Raw genomic sequence first — 14,223 nt, 5'->3', positions numbered from 1 at the left:
TTACACTTCCATACTGCTGTTCATCACCAAGGAAGTTTAGGACTGGAACTCAAGCAGGTCAGGAAGCAGGAGCTGATGCAGAGGCCATGGAGGGATGTTCTTTACTGGCTTGCTTCCTCTGGCTTGCTCAGCCTGCTCTCTTATAGAACCCAAGACTACCAGCCCAGAAATGGTCCCACCCACAAGGGGCCTTTCCCCCTTGATCACTAATTGAGAAAATGCCTTACAGTTGGATCTCATGGAGGCATTTCCTCAACTGAAGCTCCTTTCTCTGTGATAACTCCAGCTGTGTCAAGTTGACACAAAACTAGCCAGTACATTTATGCTCAGCATAATCTGCTGAAAACCATTTTTGTAATGATTTAACTCAATCCCATGTGTACAATAAAACATGCCCAAATCCATTTGAGGAACAAAGTAAGCTAAATATAGATCGGATGTGAGTTCATTGAAAGTCTTTGTAAAGTATGACACCTTTTATAAAAATAGGTAGTATAGATTGACTGAAAAGAAAAGTTTATGAGAGTGGGCCTAAAGGACTGTCTTCAGCCACATCAGCCACACAGATTGTGCGAGGTCAGCAGGTTAGAAAACACAGCTGCTTCAGGCTTCTGGGTGAAAATGGGTTTTGTACTCTTTCCCTTGAGGGTACAAGCCCTCTGGGCTTTACCTTCCAGGGTCCCCCAGTGCAGTTGTTCTTAACCTGTGGAATGGAACACTTTGGGTGGTAAAATGACATTGTCACAGGGCTCATGTAAGAGTGTTGGAAAACATAGACATTTGCATTACAATTCATAATAGTAGCAAAATTAATGGTTATGAAATAGCAACAAAAGTAATATGTGGCTGAGGGTTATCACATGAACTGAGTTACAGGATCAGAGCATTAGAAAGGGTGAGAATCACTGCCCTAGTGCATGTTTATGAGCGCAAAAGATCTCTGTGTCTCCAATACCATGGGTTCTTAGTAATTTACTGACCTCTGTGAGTATTCCAAATAAAGCTCACATATTGATAGTTCAAAGCTAACATCTACAAAGAAGAAAAGCCATGTGATATTTGTCTTTCTGGGTCTGAGTTACTTCATTCAGGCTGACTGTTTTTGTCTCCATCCATTTACTTGCAAATTTTATGATTCCAGTTTTCTTAATAGCTGAGTAATATTCCATTGTGGTAGTGTACCATATTTTCATTATCTGCCCACTAGTTTATGGGCAGTTAGGCTGTTTCCATTTCCTGAATATTGTGAAAAGAGCGGCAATGACCATGGGTGAGCAAGTATCTCTTCTCTATAGTAGGATACAGACATTTAGGTATGTGTTCAAGAGTAGTGTAAATGGAGCAGATGGATCTGTTTTCAGCTGTTTGAGGCACCTTCATACTGACTCACATAGCCTTTGTCTTGTCTCTGTCCCTCATCTGAGCTAACACAAGGCTTGGAAAACATGTGAATGAATATGAATTCACTAGCAGCTCAAGTAGTGCCCAAAGTAGAGCTTAACAATGCAGCAGTTGCCAGCTGGCAGCTCTGGTAGGAAGTTACCCGGGGCTTGGCACTTTACCTTATGTAGGTAAAAGACTGAGACTTTGGGGAGGATTAAGGCAAAGCTTGATATGGGACAGAGTAAGCACTCAATGAATGCCCAGTCTCTTTACTACTAGCTCCTGAGCACATCAGCTCCTTCTTTAAAGGTCCTTTGTAGAAGGCACTACAGTGTTTCAGCCGCAAGACCACCGAACCTTATCATGTTAGTTCAGTCTCACGTGTAGCTTAAGTTGAGGTGAGACATGTTGCACAGTTCAGGGAGATGTTCACGCTGCTTTGCTGAGCTCACGCTATGCCCATGTTCTCCATCTAGAGAAATTTCTGTTAGACTGCCCTGTTCTGCAAGTATGGGATGCACACTGCTTAGGTGTATTGCGATTTACAGTTGAGTACTGCACAGCAATGGGAATTAATTTAAACACCCTCCCATCACTGGACTGTATCCATTAGTTCAGGATGTATGCACACTCCTGCATGTTTCCTAAATGCACAGTCTCCAGCAGTCTTACTAGTAGTATCTGTAAGTTGGTAGCTCAGGGAGTTGATAATCTACTGTAGCATTGACGTGAGGCTAAAGCAGAGGGTGCGGACATCTTCGTAGGAAGTTGTGTGCCCACCAGTGTTGGCCAAATGTTTATTCTCTTTATACATTTTTCTGGAGTTTGTGTCAAACCTCCTCTGACCTGACTGGAAAAATCAGTTTCACTCACCAAATGCCTTAACTTTCCCAAGTGAACAGTTTTCACACATTAGTCTCTCCAGTAATAATGAGAATACGAACATATCAATCTATTTCTTTTGCTCTTATTTGTCAGTTATAGATTTTAATTATTTCTAGAAAATTGGTTTAGATTTATTCACGCGCGTACAGTTTAACATTTTGCTTTATAATTTTTAGTTTCTTTCTTAGATGATTTTCTTTCTTTCTTAGATATGTCCTCTAGATTTTTCTTTATTGAAGGTACTCTCTTTTTTTTTTTTTTTTTGTTTGCATGAAAAGGCATTATTTTACTCACATTCCTCAATGGCAATCCCACTAGGTACACCTTGTAGCTGATGGTCATCTTCCCTTGCTCCTAGGACAATACCCTGCACATTACCTGGCTTCTATCACTGCCTCAAGAAGTCTCCTTTGTAATGGGCTTTCATTTTTATCAATTTGTCTTAGTCAGCATCTCCTACACATTACCATTCTGGGGTTCACTCATCTGTGTCTGTATATTTTTTTTTTCAAATTCTACTTAAGAAATTTGGCCTTTATCAAATAGAATGATTGATGCTTTTCTCCAATTCTGGAGAATTTTCAGCCATCATCTCTCTAAAAAAGTTATTTGCTTCACTCTCACTATTGCTTATTCTGGGACAAATTTATCCTCCATGGGGCTCCTCTTTAGTGATTTCATTTTCCTCACAGGATCACAGGGCAGTTGCTAGGAAACAGAACTGAAACCCAGTTCTTTGGGCTGGAAATTGGCTGTATCTCTTCCTTAGTAGCTGTGTGGAAATGGGTGGGCTCCTTAGTCTTTCTGTGCCTTGGTGCCCTCAGTTCTAAAAGCACAGAGGCTGCGCTGGGCTTCATGGCATCCTCATGACTTAAACGAGGCTGCACCTTTCTGAAGCCTGTGTGCAGTGTGTTTATTCCCATGCTTCCCTTTGAAGAGTGTTTATTCTTTATTGCACATAATTCACTAAGTTTTACTCTCTGTGTTTAATGTTTCCCTTGAGAGTCTAGTTTTATGACTATACCTTTTATTTTTGAAAGTTAACTTTTAAAAAGTAACTTTTAGGTTTTTAATTTTTAAGACGTCTGAGCAAATGACTTTCAAGAGGCAAGACGTCTTAAATTTGCTTTCAATATATTCTTTTATTGTTTTGCATATTTTATTAGACTTAGAAGCCCCACCCCCAGCCCCAAGCTTCTTCAGCCAGATATTCAGAGCTTCTCAGACTAAGATTTCACCTTTGGGGGTGGGGGGAGAGGAGGTGGTGGCTGTGAGGGCACCTGGATACTTTCAGGTAGAATTGTTTGAAGAGAATTTATTTCTCATCCCCTGAAAATAAAAACGTGAGCAAGAAGATGTACTTTGTCTTGCACCAGAGAGGATTGTTCTGCAAGCTTCTTTCCTTTCAAGTCAGCTTTGTGTAGTCGATTAACAGTCTGACTTTAACCTTGACTTAGACCATGGCTTTGTCTTCTGTGTTCTCTGCATACTGGCCTGCTAACCTTACCAAACTACATTTCTAGATCCTCCTTTCCCCCACCCCCATAAGGAGGTGTTCTGTTTATTTCATCCATGATTTTTAAATCATTTTAAACTATCTTGTAGCTAGTGTGAGAGAGCTTCCCTAGTGTGTACAAGGCACTGGGTTTAATGTCAACAATGTCCTTCCAAAACAGAGGGCGGGGGGAGCTTTCTGAAAATTCTTGTTGGCAGCTTAAGACATGTTGTACTGTTAACAGAGGATCACCCTTATTTCATTGTTCTATATGGTTCATGCCTAGTTATCATTAGGTTATCAGTGACAAGCTTGATGTCAATGCTTTTTAAACAAATAATTCATGTGTGTAGTTGCTATTACTTAGGTCCTTCTCCAATGAGACTGAAAAATTTCGTTTTCATTCCGAACACAAACAATTTAAAAATACTAAGGTTGAAACTAGTGTCAAAGCTCTGAAAAGAATAAATAATCTCTACTTGTCTCTTTGAGATTCTTCCAATCACACAGGAATGTAGCAGGGCTTAGGGGCAGGATAAGTCCTAAAGTACTTTTTCATAGGCACAGCCAGCTATGAGTATCTACAGATTCTATAGTCTTCAGCTCAACCAATCAGTGAAAATTGGAGTTATTCAGAAAAAAGCCCATGCTTTGTGCTGGGCCCATGCTTGTGTTTACAAGGTGATTTTCTCACCATTGCTCCCTAAACACGATCACACCTATTTTGAAAGCATGTGAATAAAGTCACACCAGTGTTTAGAGACGACTAAAATTATATATGGGTATGTAATAGAGTTTGTGAGCCCTGGGAAAAGACCAGAGACTCAATACATTTATGATTAAAAGATTTATTATCTGCTAATGGTGTGCAAACAATTGCATATCAGTAGCAAATAAGAACCCAAAGATCGTGGTCTAGTGACTTGCTAGGTATGGTTGGCAGAGGCTCTGGCAAAGTGACATTCAAGTGGTGAGGGGAAAATGTGACCATAATCAAGGGGAAAAGATGTTTGATGCCAAATCTTGTCCTTTGCACTGTTGCCCCTTATAAGCAAGGAAGACGTAGATTTTTATGGTGTGTTTTTCTTTTCACATAGGTGGTAATGACTGACTCTCGACTATGAGTCTGAGCATGGACAAAGGAATATGAGACACTGATTTCTATGTGAGTTACTGTCCAACTGCTCTTTGCTTTCAAACAACAGCCACTCACCCACCTGCCTGCTCCTCACTCCTCTTTCCCTTTCTCTCCCATGCCTCCGTAACTCACTTCTCTTTGCTTTACTGTGTCCTGTTAAAGAGTCTAGTGGTAGATCCAGGTGAACTGTGCTCAGCCCTGGGTGGAAGTTCTTGAGAACAGAATAACCTCAGACAGGAGCCTATGGGAAAAACACTGCCTTCAGGGCTGCCAGGCGCTCTTGAACCTCCTGGAGCCTCTCACATGTTAATATTAAATGCTTATTGCTTGCCAAGGGGATCATAAATATTTGTAAATTTGGTGGTGAGAGCTAGGGCTTGTGTATATTTACTATGTTACAGGGCAGATATTTTCATCTGGTTTTATAAAGGAGGAAATTCTAGGAATGGGAAGGACGAAGAGATATCCAGATCAACTGCTAAGTATCCCACTGTATTCTGGTTTTCCTAACAATAGCTTTTCTATGTCTCCAGTTTTGAAGTTATAATTTATGAAGATTATTGACAAGCTAAGATGTTCAAATAAGCTACATGCAGAGTATAATACCTTCTTTTTCACTGTCACTATCAACCAACACTTATCAAAAGTATTATCAAAAGTATGTTTTAGGTAGATTCTTGAATGCATTTATAAAGCACATAATAGAACAGTTTTTAGATGAAGGAAGTATCATGATCATCTGAATATATTAATTCAGGATATGTTAGTTGTGGGCACACTATGTCAGCTTCTAAATATAGCTCAGCTAAATGGAAGTAAGCAAAGCTTCATTTAGAGCTTTATAGTCACATACCACTACAACCCTCCTTTCCTCAGTAACGAAGGATGGCAAGATTCAAAGGGAGACAAAGGCTGGGAGCAAATGAAGAAGGAAGGAGAGAGCAGTTCATGAGAAAATTGTGTTTGGGAAGGAAAAATAGACTGTAATTAGAAAGCTCCCGAGACTACTAACCACAGTGCGCTTGCTGCACAGAAATCAGCTGCTCTTTGTCTGACAATGGCACAGTCTGCCCCTGAAAACAAAGTGAATTCTCTGGCCCTGGAAGCTTCTAGATACTAGAAAAATCCTCCAAACAGAAGAAAACATTGGAGTATGCACGACCTCTAAGCTAACAGGTAGCCTCTAAGGTGCTCTGGCTGCAGATATTAGCTCTTGGAAATGCCACAGCAGCCCAGCAGATTTAGAAGTCAAATTTGATAAGAGCTTGAGCTGAGGCATAATTAGGACAGATGTTGAACCCAGGTAAAGAACTTAGTCACTGACGTGAGTCCCAAATCTAGTCTCTAGTGCTACAGGCATTTAAAAAAAAAAAAAAAGACAAAACAAACAACGAAAATCTGTTCTCTGAAAATATTCTTGGAGAAAAAGCTGGACCAGAGAAGAAGCCTTTGTTCTAACTAAGTAGGATATTGTTTTGAACTTGATTTTACGAGTGGAATAGGCATTTCTTCCCCCTTGCTTTTGCAAGTACTAGCAAGGAGACAGCAGAGTGAGATTCCATCTTCAGAGAGCAGCCAAACCCAAGCCAACTGGGAAAACTTGGGAAAATGAACATTGTGTTGTGTGTGAGGTAGATGCTATCCAACATCAGGCAGAGCATCCTGGGTTGCTCCTGGGTAAAAGCAGATTCATTCAAAGTGCTGTGTGGGGAGAGGAAGCAGAGGCATCTGTAGGGCACTGACTCCATAGATCCTGAGTTCATCTCTGGCATAAGTATTGAAAGTGACCAGAATGGTAGTGCAACAAGAAGGTGCAAAACTCAAAGGCTTTGCTTAAGAAATGTATTCAAATATGTCAATATAATGCCTCTTATTGTTCTTTGTAGTCTATTAGTTATTGTTGTTATTGAGAAATTCCACTTGCATATAATGTCTTGAGATGAGTTTTCTACCAAGTCCTCTTATCTTGCTCCTATCTCTATCAACCTCTCCTCAACCCCTCCTTCTCTTTTCTAGAATTAAAGTCTTTTTTATTTTATGACTCATTTGATTTAACCAGTGCCATCTGGGTGACATTTATATTGGAACTATCCACTGGTTTCTGATGGGGTCATTAGTGGAAATACAGTGGAAGACAATAAGCAATCCCCACCTTCCAAATCTATTAGCATCAAATAGTTCATCAGTGATGAGTGGAGCTCCTGACTCCCTCCCCCCATATTCATGCCTTACAGTTGATGGGCTCAATCTTGTGAAGACTCACTGGTTTGTGGTTGTAATGGCTATGTCTTACCCAGAAGGTGAACAGTATTCAGATCCCACTTGGACCTAGGATATCTTCCACCATTGAGTTTTGTCCATGTTTACAGTATGAGCCATGGGTTCCCTTCTGTAGAGAGCTCAAATTCAGAGAGGAGTCAATGACCCCTACAGCAATAGTGCTAATACTGCATAAGTGGGTGAATCTTTCCTGGCAGATTGGTCTCAGGGATTGTAGGATTCACGGCTGTTTAAGACCATTGGTGCCTTTTCTCCCCGAGCAGCCTGCATGGCTCATTCAAGGACTATAAAAGATAGCTCATAGGGAGGAAGCTCCCAGCTCATTTCCAACTTGATCTCACTCCACCATGCACACGTGGAGCATGCTTCCTTCAGCAATACAGACTGATGGAGAGTTTATTAAACTGTGTTTAAGTAAAGGCAAGAAAAAAATATACATATAGACACAAATTCCATTCTACATCCAAGAATGTTGTTTAGTTAACAATACTAAAGTTACTGCCTTTAATGGAGAAATTCAAGGCACTTTTGTGTGGTTGGGAACTATTGCATTAGTAGCTTAAACACACTTGTCTTTCTTGTTTTTCAAGGGCATCTTAAACTTTACTTTTTTTTTTTTGTAATACTGTTTAATGGAAACAGTAGCTCATCTAGGGGAAGCATGGTTTACATAGTATTTACATGTGTTCTTGGATATAGAATACACATTTGTTTTTTACCTGTACACTGGGTTAACTTTTTCTTACTTCTGGAGCAGTATTCTTATCCTAAATGAACATTAATGTACTTGGTATATGTTGCCTGGTAGATTTCTAGAATCATTACCAATTTCAATTCTATCAAGTTATATATTTTTATTCTTGCCAGCACTAAAGATTATCATCGTATATTAATTAATTAATTAATTAATTAATTAATGCTTAGGTGAAAGAAACTTAGTACTTTTATTCATTTAAAATTTCACTCATTTGAGCCGGGTGTGGTGGCGCACGCCTTTAATCCTAGCACTTGGGAGGCAGAGGCAGGCGGATTTCTGAGTTCGAGGCCAACCTGGTCTACAGAGTGAGTTCCAGGACAGCCAGGGCTACACAGAGAAACCCTGTCTCGAAACAAACAAACAAACAAACAAACAAAAACCCAAACAAACAAACAAACAAACAAATGTCACTCATTTGAAAACCACTAATGGCAAATGTGAATTAAACTTGTCAGTACAATACATAAAGAGCAGTAAACACGAGACGAGCTCCACTGAGTGCAAAGACCATTCAATCCCACGTTATTCTAAATCTGCCAAACTAAGTGCTTACCAGAGAGGTGTTCCTAGATATTGAGTACAAGAGCCAGAGACTCAAGGGCCTTAAATATATCTGCTGCTTGTCAGCTTCCCTCTTTTCTCCACTTTGAGTATTTTTAATCAAGGGAACTGTCAATAAATGCCTTCTGGGTGCCCCATGCAGGCACTAAGCATCTTGGTTTCACAGCATGGGGCCTCTTTCCCCAAGCTTGCTCTGCAGATGATAACACAAGAAGGTTCCAAACAGAGAAACTTACATGCTGGTGACCTAGTGGGAGCCCTCACAAAATGCTTCTCTTGGAGGTATGCACTGAAGTCCTATTTTACTCTCTATGCTTCAGAAAGGAAAATGGAAGTGGATCTGTCTTCATCATTTCATCCGTTTGAACTCCCGTGTCTTGCTTTGGCACGTTTTCTTCCCTTACTTTTATGTTTTCAGAATGCTAACCCCAAAGTGCTGTTACTGGGGGATTCTGCCACTGACACACTCAGTGTTCTCTTTGTGGTGTGCTAAATAAACTTGTTCCATTCTAAAAAGATATGATTGTGGACATTTTGGAACCACAGACTAGGAATAATATGCAACTCAGTTTTACTGAGCCGCAAAGATGAATTTTCAAGACACTCAGGCTTGGTTTACCCCATCTCCTCTCTAGCCTTCATAACAACATCATTGTGAAGGAAACCCCAGAAAACCAGAGATTATCACTATATATATATATATATATATATATATATATATACATATATATTATGTATGTATATATGCATATGCACTCTCTGTATGTATATATGCATATACTCTCTGTCTCTCTGTCTCTGTCTCTCTCTGTCTCTCTCTCATACCCATTCACACACATCACACACATGTGTTTGTTGAAAGCAGAGACTGATGTTGATGCTGTGCCTCCTCATTGGCTGGTCTCCATGTCATCTATTGAGAGAAGGCCGCTCACTGAGACAGGAGCTCCCTGTCTATTGGTCTGTCTAGCATCACTGAGACAGGAGCTCTCTGTCTATTGGTCTGTCTAGCAGCTTGATCATGTCTCTTAGGACTGCAGGAGGACTGTCATACTCACCTGGCCTTTACATGCTTCTGGGGACCTGAATTCCTCTTCCCACTCTTGGCAAGGGCTTTGCTCTCTAAGCTATCTCCATAGCTTGCTATAGGTAGCTGTTTTTCCTTTCAGTGTAGCATACTATTGAAGTAGATGTACCAACTTGATGCTAAGGATGCTTCCTGTTGATGTGATGAATGTGATTGCTGGACAGAACTAAGAAATGAGTAATAGGAGCTGCTTTCATTTAGTTTATTTCATTTTAATTGTCATTTATTTACATAATGATATAATCTTTTTTTCCCTCCAGATGGGTGTTAGAGCTCCATATGCCCTAGTCAAATACTCAGTGACATTATTGTAATTAATATTGCGTTCTAGACATTTTAAGGGTGATAGTGGAGATGGCTTACCACTTGATCTGGCTCCATAAGTCTTCCTTTACTACTGAGACACCATAAATTAGAGAAAAGCATGCAAGGGAAGAAACTATATTATTTAATGCAAATATATGGGGGGAAAATGGAGTCATACACCAAGGCAAAGACAGAGTGGCTCCAGGTCACCTAGGTTAGTGTGCCTCCGATTTTAATATGTGCAGGAATTGTTACTGTGGTTAAGGCAGGGATGCGCTAACACTTTTGGTGTCAATATCTTGACTCAGAGCAGGGATCTAGGTGTTACCTAATGACCAGGATGGTAAGGATCTTCTTGGCTTCACTCTTTCTGAAGTACTGGACCATTTTGAATAACCTGAGAGCAGATGCTGAAGCCCCAGAATTGCAAAGCCAGGATCTGTAGTTTGAGTCAGGGCTTCCTACCTAAAGCAATGTAAAGAACGACACAAATGCTTTATAAATCTATTTTGTAGTCTTCGTTTGCTTTTTTTTTTTTTTTTTTAAATCATGGATTCAGTCTTTCTTTGGGTAGCTCCTCTCAGAAAGCCAAATCAAAAAAAAAAGGGGGGGGGGAGTTCTACTTGTCTAATGCAAATTTTAAACTGTTATTCTTGACTTCAGTCAGCTTCATGAATCTCCTGGCTTAGGCAAACTCTCTGCGAAATCTTATGTGTCTTGGTCTTCTGCTTTACTGCCCATGATTATATCCTATCAGACATTCTCAAACAGCAAGGTCTATGACAAACTGTTGATCTAAGGGCCACAGATTTTTAGCTGTAGAGAAAAAAAAACTACGCATTTATGGATTAACGGACCTGAAATTTGATTAGTCAAAACCAGAAGTGCCCAAGGAGTGGGACAGCCAGACCTTTCTGTATTGTAGAAGCACATTAGAAGCAACACAGACACTTTAGTCTAAGAGCCATGTTTAGACTTTGAAGTTTCTAGAAATTTTTTAACTTTCCCCAGGGAACCATCTTTTTCATGTCTTCCCTGTTATTTGTTTAGCAGTAAAATCTATAATCCAAATGAATAGGTTTTAGGAAGAAACAAAAATCTGCCCATGGGAAGTCCCAAGGGAAAGGGAGTATGGAGCGTGAGTGAGGGACTAAGACATCAATAGACTCTTAAACACATATAAGTAAAGAGGGGTTGTTTCTTTGCTCTGATCCTTCTGAGTACAGTGCCTTCCCTCTCGATGTCCTGGGCTTGCTCTCCTGGATTATATATGCTTTGCAGAGAAAAAAAAAAAACTTAAAAATTATGGGACTGTGGTTAACGGACTCTGGAGGTCTATGCCTGGGGAATAGGTTTGATGGAAACTACAAGACATGGAAAAATATAGAGACCATCTGTGCATATTTAATATTGCTTTTAGTATTGACCACTGAAAGTAGACTGAAATTTACTATCCACATCACTTGTGTCCATGTCTCCAAGTGATATTATTAATGTATCAGGTTACCACTCTCAGTGATCATAAGTAATCCTGATGTCTAAAAGATGGCAGTGTTTTGCCTTCCTTTTATACAAGCAGATGGAAACAATAATTTAAAAAACAGTTCACAACATTCTATTCCATTTGGTATTGACAAAGAATGTGGTGTAGTATGTCATTAGAAGACTCAGCATCTTAAGGATTGGTGCTATGTTTTCAGAGACCCATGTAATGGCTAGGTTTAAGCCACCAGGTCTGAAACCTTAGGGTGGCTCTCCAGACCTCAGTGGAGGCTGCTCCCATGACTGATATGTGCTGACTGTGTGCTCTCTGAGAAGGTTTAGATATACTAGGTATTGTCTTTCTTTTTCTCCTGACTAAGAGTTAGGGTAGTGTTCTTTTCTCCTGGTAATGATGGAGACATGGGGTGGGGGTGGGTGAGGGTGGGGAAGTACATAAAAATGCACTTCTGAGGCAAAGTTTGGAACTGACATACTTTCTTCTACTTTCATTCATTCAACAAAACAAGTCAACCAGACTAACACAAAGTCAAGAAGCCACTAATATACCCTGATTATGCAGTGGAAGGGCTACATGGTGACATGTACTAGTGATGGCCTCATGTATATAAGGCAGCATAAAGAACTGGGCCAATGATGTCCTTCACACAAATACACAAATACACACACACACACACACACACACACGGGAGGGAGATTATATTAGATATGATGTAGAAAATCTAATATATATATATATGTGTGTGTGTGTGTGTGTGTGTGTGTGTGTGTGTGTGTGTGTATTTTTAAGTTCAATGATGTTACCTATAATACAATTTAGATAAAATACCATTGGGATAACTTGGAAAACTTTTGTTTGAATAACTCTGAAACCAATTGTAGTCAGCGTGTTCATATTTATTTGGTCTTATTTAGATTTCTTTGCTTTTCTTGCTATCAACATTTTTTTAATTCCTTGTGTTTCTCTTGGCTGTCATGATGTACTTGTCTACATTAAACTTTATTAGCCAATTGTGTGATGACCTGAACTGCATGCTGTCTTCCACATGGTTACTAAGGAACCTCCATTTCACTTTTAAAATGCTGGTCAGTTACTTATCACATAAGTGAAACCAACTCTTTGACTATTCAAATTTTAGCTCATAGTTATTAACAACTTTCTATGTGAAATGGATGACTTTCTAGACAGATACCACATACCAAAGTTAATCAAGAGCAGGTAAGTTATCTAAACAGTCCCATATCTCCTAAGGAAATAGGAAAGTCATTAAAAACCTCCCAACCAAAAAGAACCCAGGGTCAGATAACTTTAGTGCAGAAATCTACTAGACCTTCAAAGAAGACCTAATACCAATAATCCTCAAACTATTCCATAAAGTAGAAACAGAAGGAACACTACCTAATTCATTCTATGAAGCCACAATTACTCTGATACCTAAACCACACAAGGATGCAACAACAACAAAAATGAACCTCAGATCAATGCAAAGATACTCAATAAAATCCTTGCAATCCGAATTCAAGAACACATCAAAACCATCATTCACCATGATCAAGTAGACTTCATCCCAGGGATGCAAGGTTGGTTAAATATATGAAAATCCATCATATAAATCATATAAATCATCATATAAATAGACTCAAAGAAAAAAAATCACATGATCATCTCCTTAGAGTCAGAAAAAGCATTTGACAAAATACAATACCCCTTCATGTTAAAAGTATTGGAGAGATCAGGAATTCAAGGCCCGTACCTAAACATAATAAAAGCAATATAAAGCAAACCAACAGTCAATATCAAATAAAATGGAGAGAGACTTGAAGCAATCCCACTGAAATCAGGAAAAACAAGTATGCCCACTCTCCCCCTGTCTATTCAATATCGTACTTGAAGTCCTAGCTAGAACAATAAGACAACAAAAGGAGATCAAGGGGGTGCAAATTGAGAAAGAAGAAGTAAAGGCATCACTATTTGCAAATGATATAGAAGTGACCCCAAAAATTCTACCAGAGAACTTCTACAGCTGATAAACAACTTCAGCAAAGTGGCTGGCTATAAAAATAACTCGAACTAATCAGTAGCCATCTGTATACAAGTCATAAAGAGGCTGAGAAAGAAATTAGGGAAACAACACCCTTCACAGTAGCCACAAATAATATAAAATACCTTGAAGTAACTGTAACTAAACAAGTGAAAGTCCTGTGTGACAAGAACTTCAAGTCTCTCAAAAAAGTGATCGAAGAAAATCTCAGAAAATGGAGAGATCTCTCATGCTCATGGATTGGAATTAACATAGCAAAAATGGCCATCCTCCCAAAGGCAATCTACAGATTTATTAAAATCCCCATCAAAATCCCAACACAACTCTTCAAAGATATGGAAATGGAAATTCTCAAATTCATCTGGGAAAGCAAAAAATCCAGAATAGGGAAAACAACTCGTACCAATAAAAGTACTTCTGTGGGAATCACAATCCCTGATCTCAAGCTATACTACAGAGCAATAGTGATTAAAAACTGCATGGCATTGATACAGTGACAGACATTTTGATACATGGAATAGAATTGAAGACCCAGAAATAAAACTACACCTTACGGAGATTTAATCATTGACAAAGAAGCCAAAAATGAAAAAAAAAATCTTCAATAAATAGTGCTGGTCCAACTGACAGTCTATATGTAAAAAAAAAAAAAAATGAAACTAGATCCATATTTGTCACCTTGTACAAAGCTAAAGTCCAAGAGAATCAAGGACCTCAACATAAAGCCAGATAAAGAAAGAAAGAAAGAGGATATCCTGAGTTTTGCAGGCAAATGTCTTCTGTTTCAAT

The 14,223-nt window shown here is 39.2% G+C and overlaps 1 protein-coding gene across 9 annotated transcripts in view; it reads left to right on the top strand.

Annotated features, from left to right (window-relative positions):
- Gpr141 (G protein-coupled receptor 141) overlaps positions 1–14,223 on the top strand; it is a 74,657-nt gene that overhangs the window by 14,419 nt on the left and 46,015 nt on the right. For 6 of the 9 annotated variants that reach the window (XM_006516703.3, XM_011244315.2, XM_030247311.1 and 3 more), the window contains exon 2: positions 4,861–4,928. The exons of the other annotated variants lie outside the window; for them this stretch is intronic. The gene's annotated coding sequence lies outside the window, so the exon portion shown is untranslated. The remainder of the gene's footprint in view (positions 1–4,860; positions 4,929–14,223) is intronic. 9 annotated transcript variants of the gene reach the window in all.

This window comes from Mus musculus, chromosome 13 (genome assembly GCF_000001635.26).
Source record: "Mus musculus strain C57BL/6J chromosome 13, GRCm38.p6 C57BL/6J".
NCBI classification, from domain to species: Eukaryota; Metazoa; Chordata; class Mammalia; order Rodentia; family Muridae; genus Mus; species Mus musculus.
This window is presented reverse-complemented; position numbering and strand designations above follow the sequence as displayed.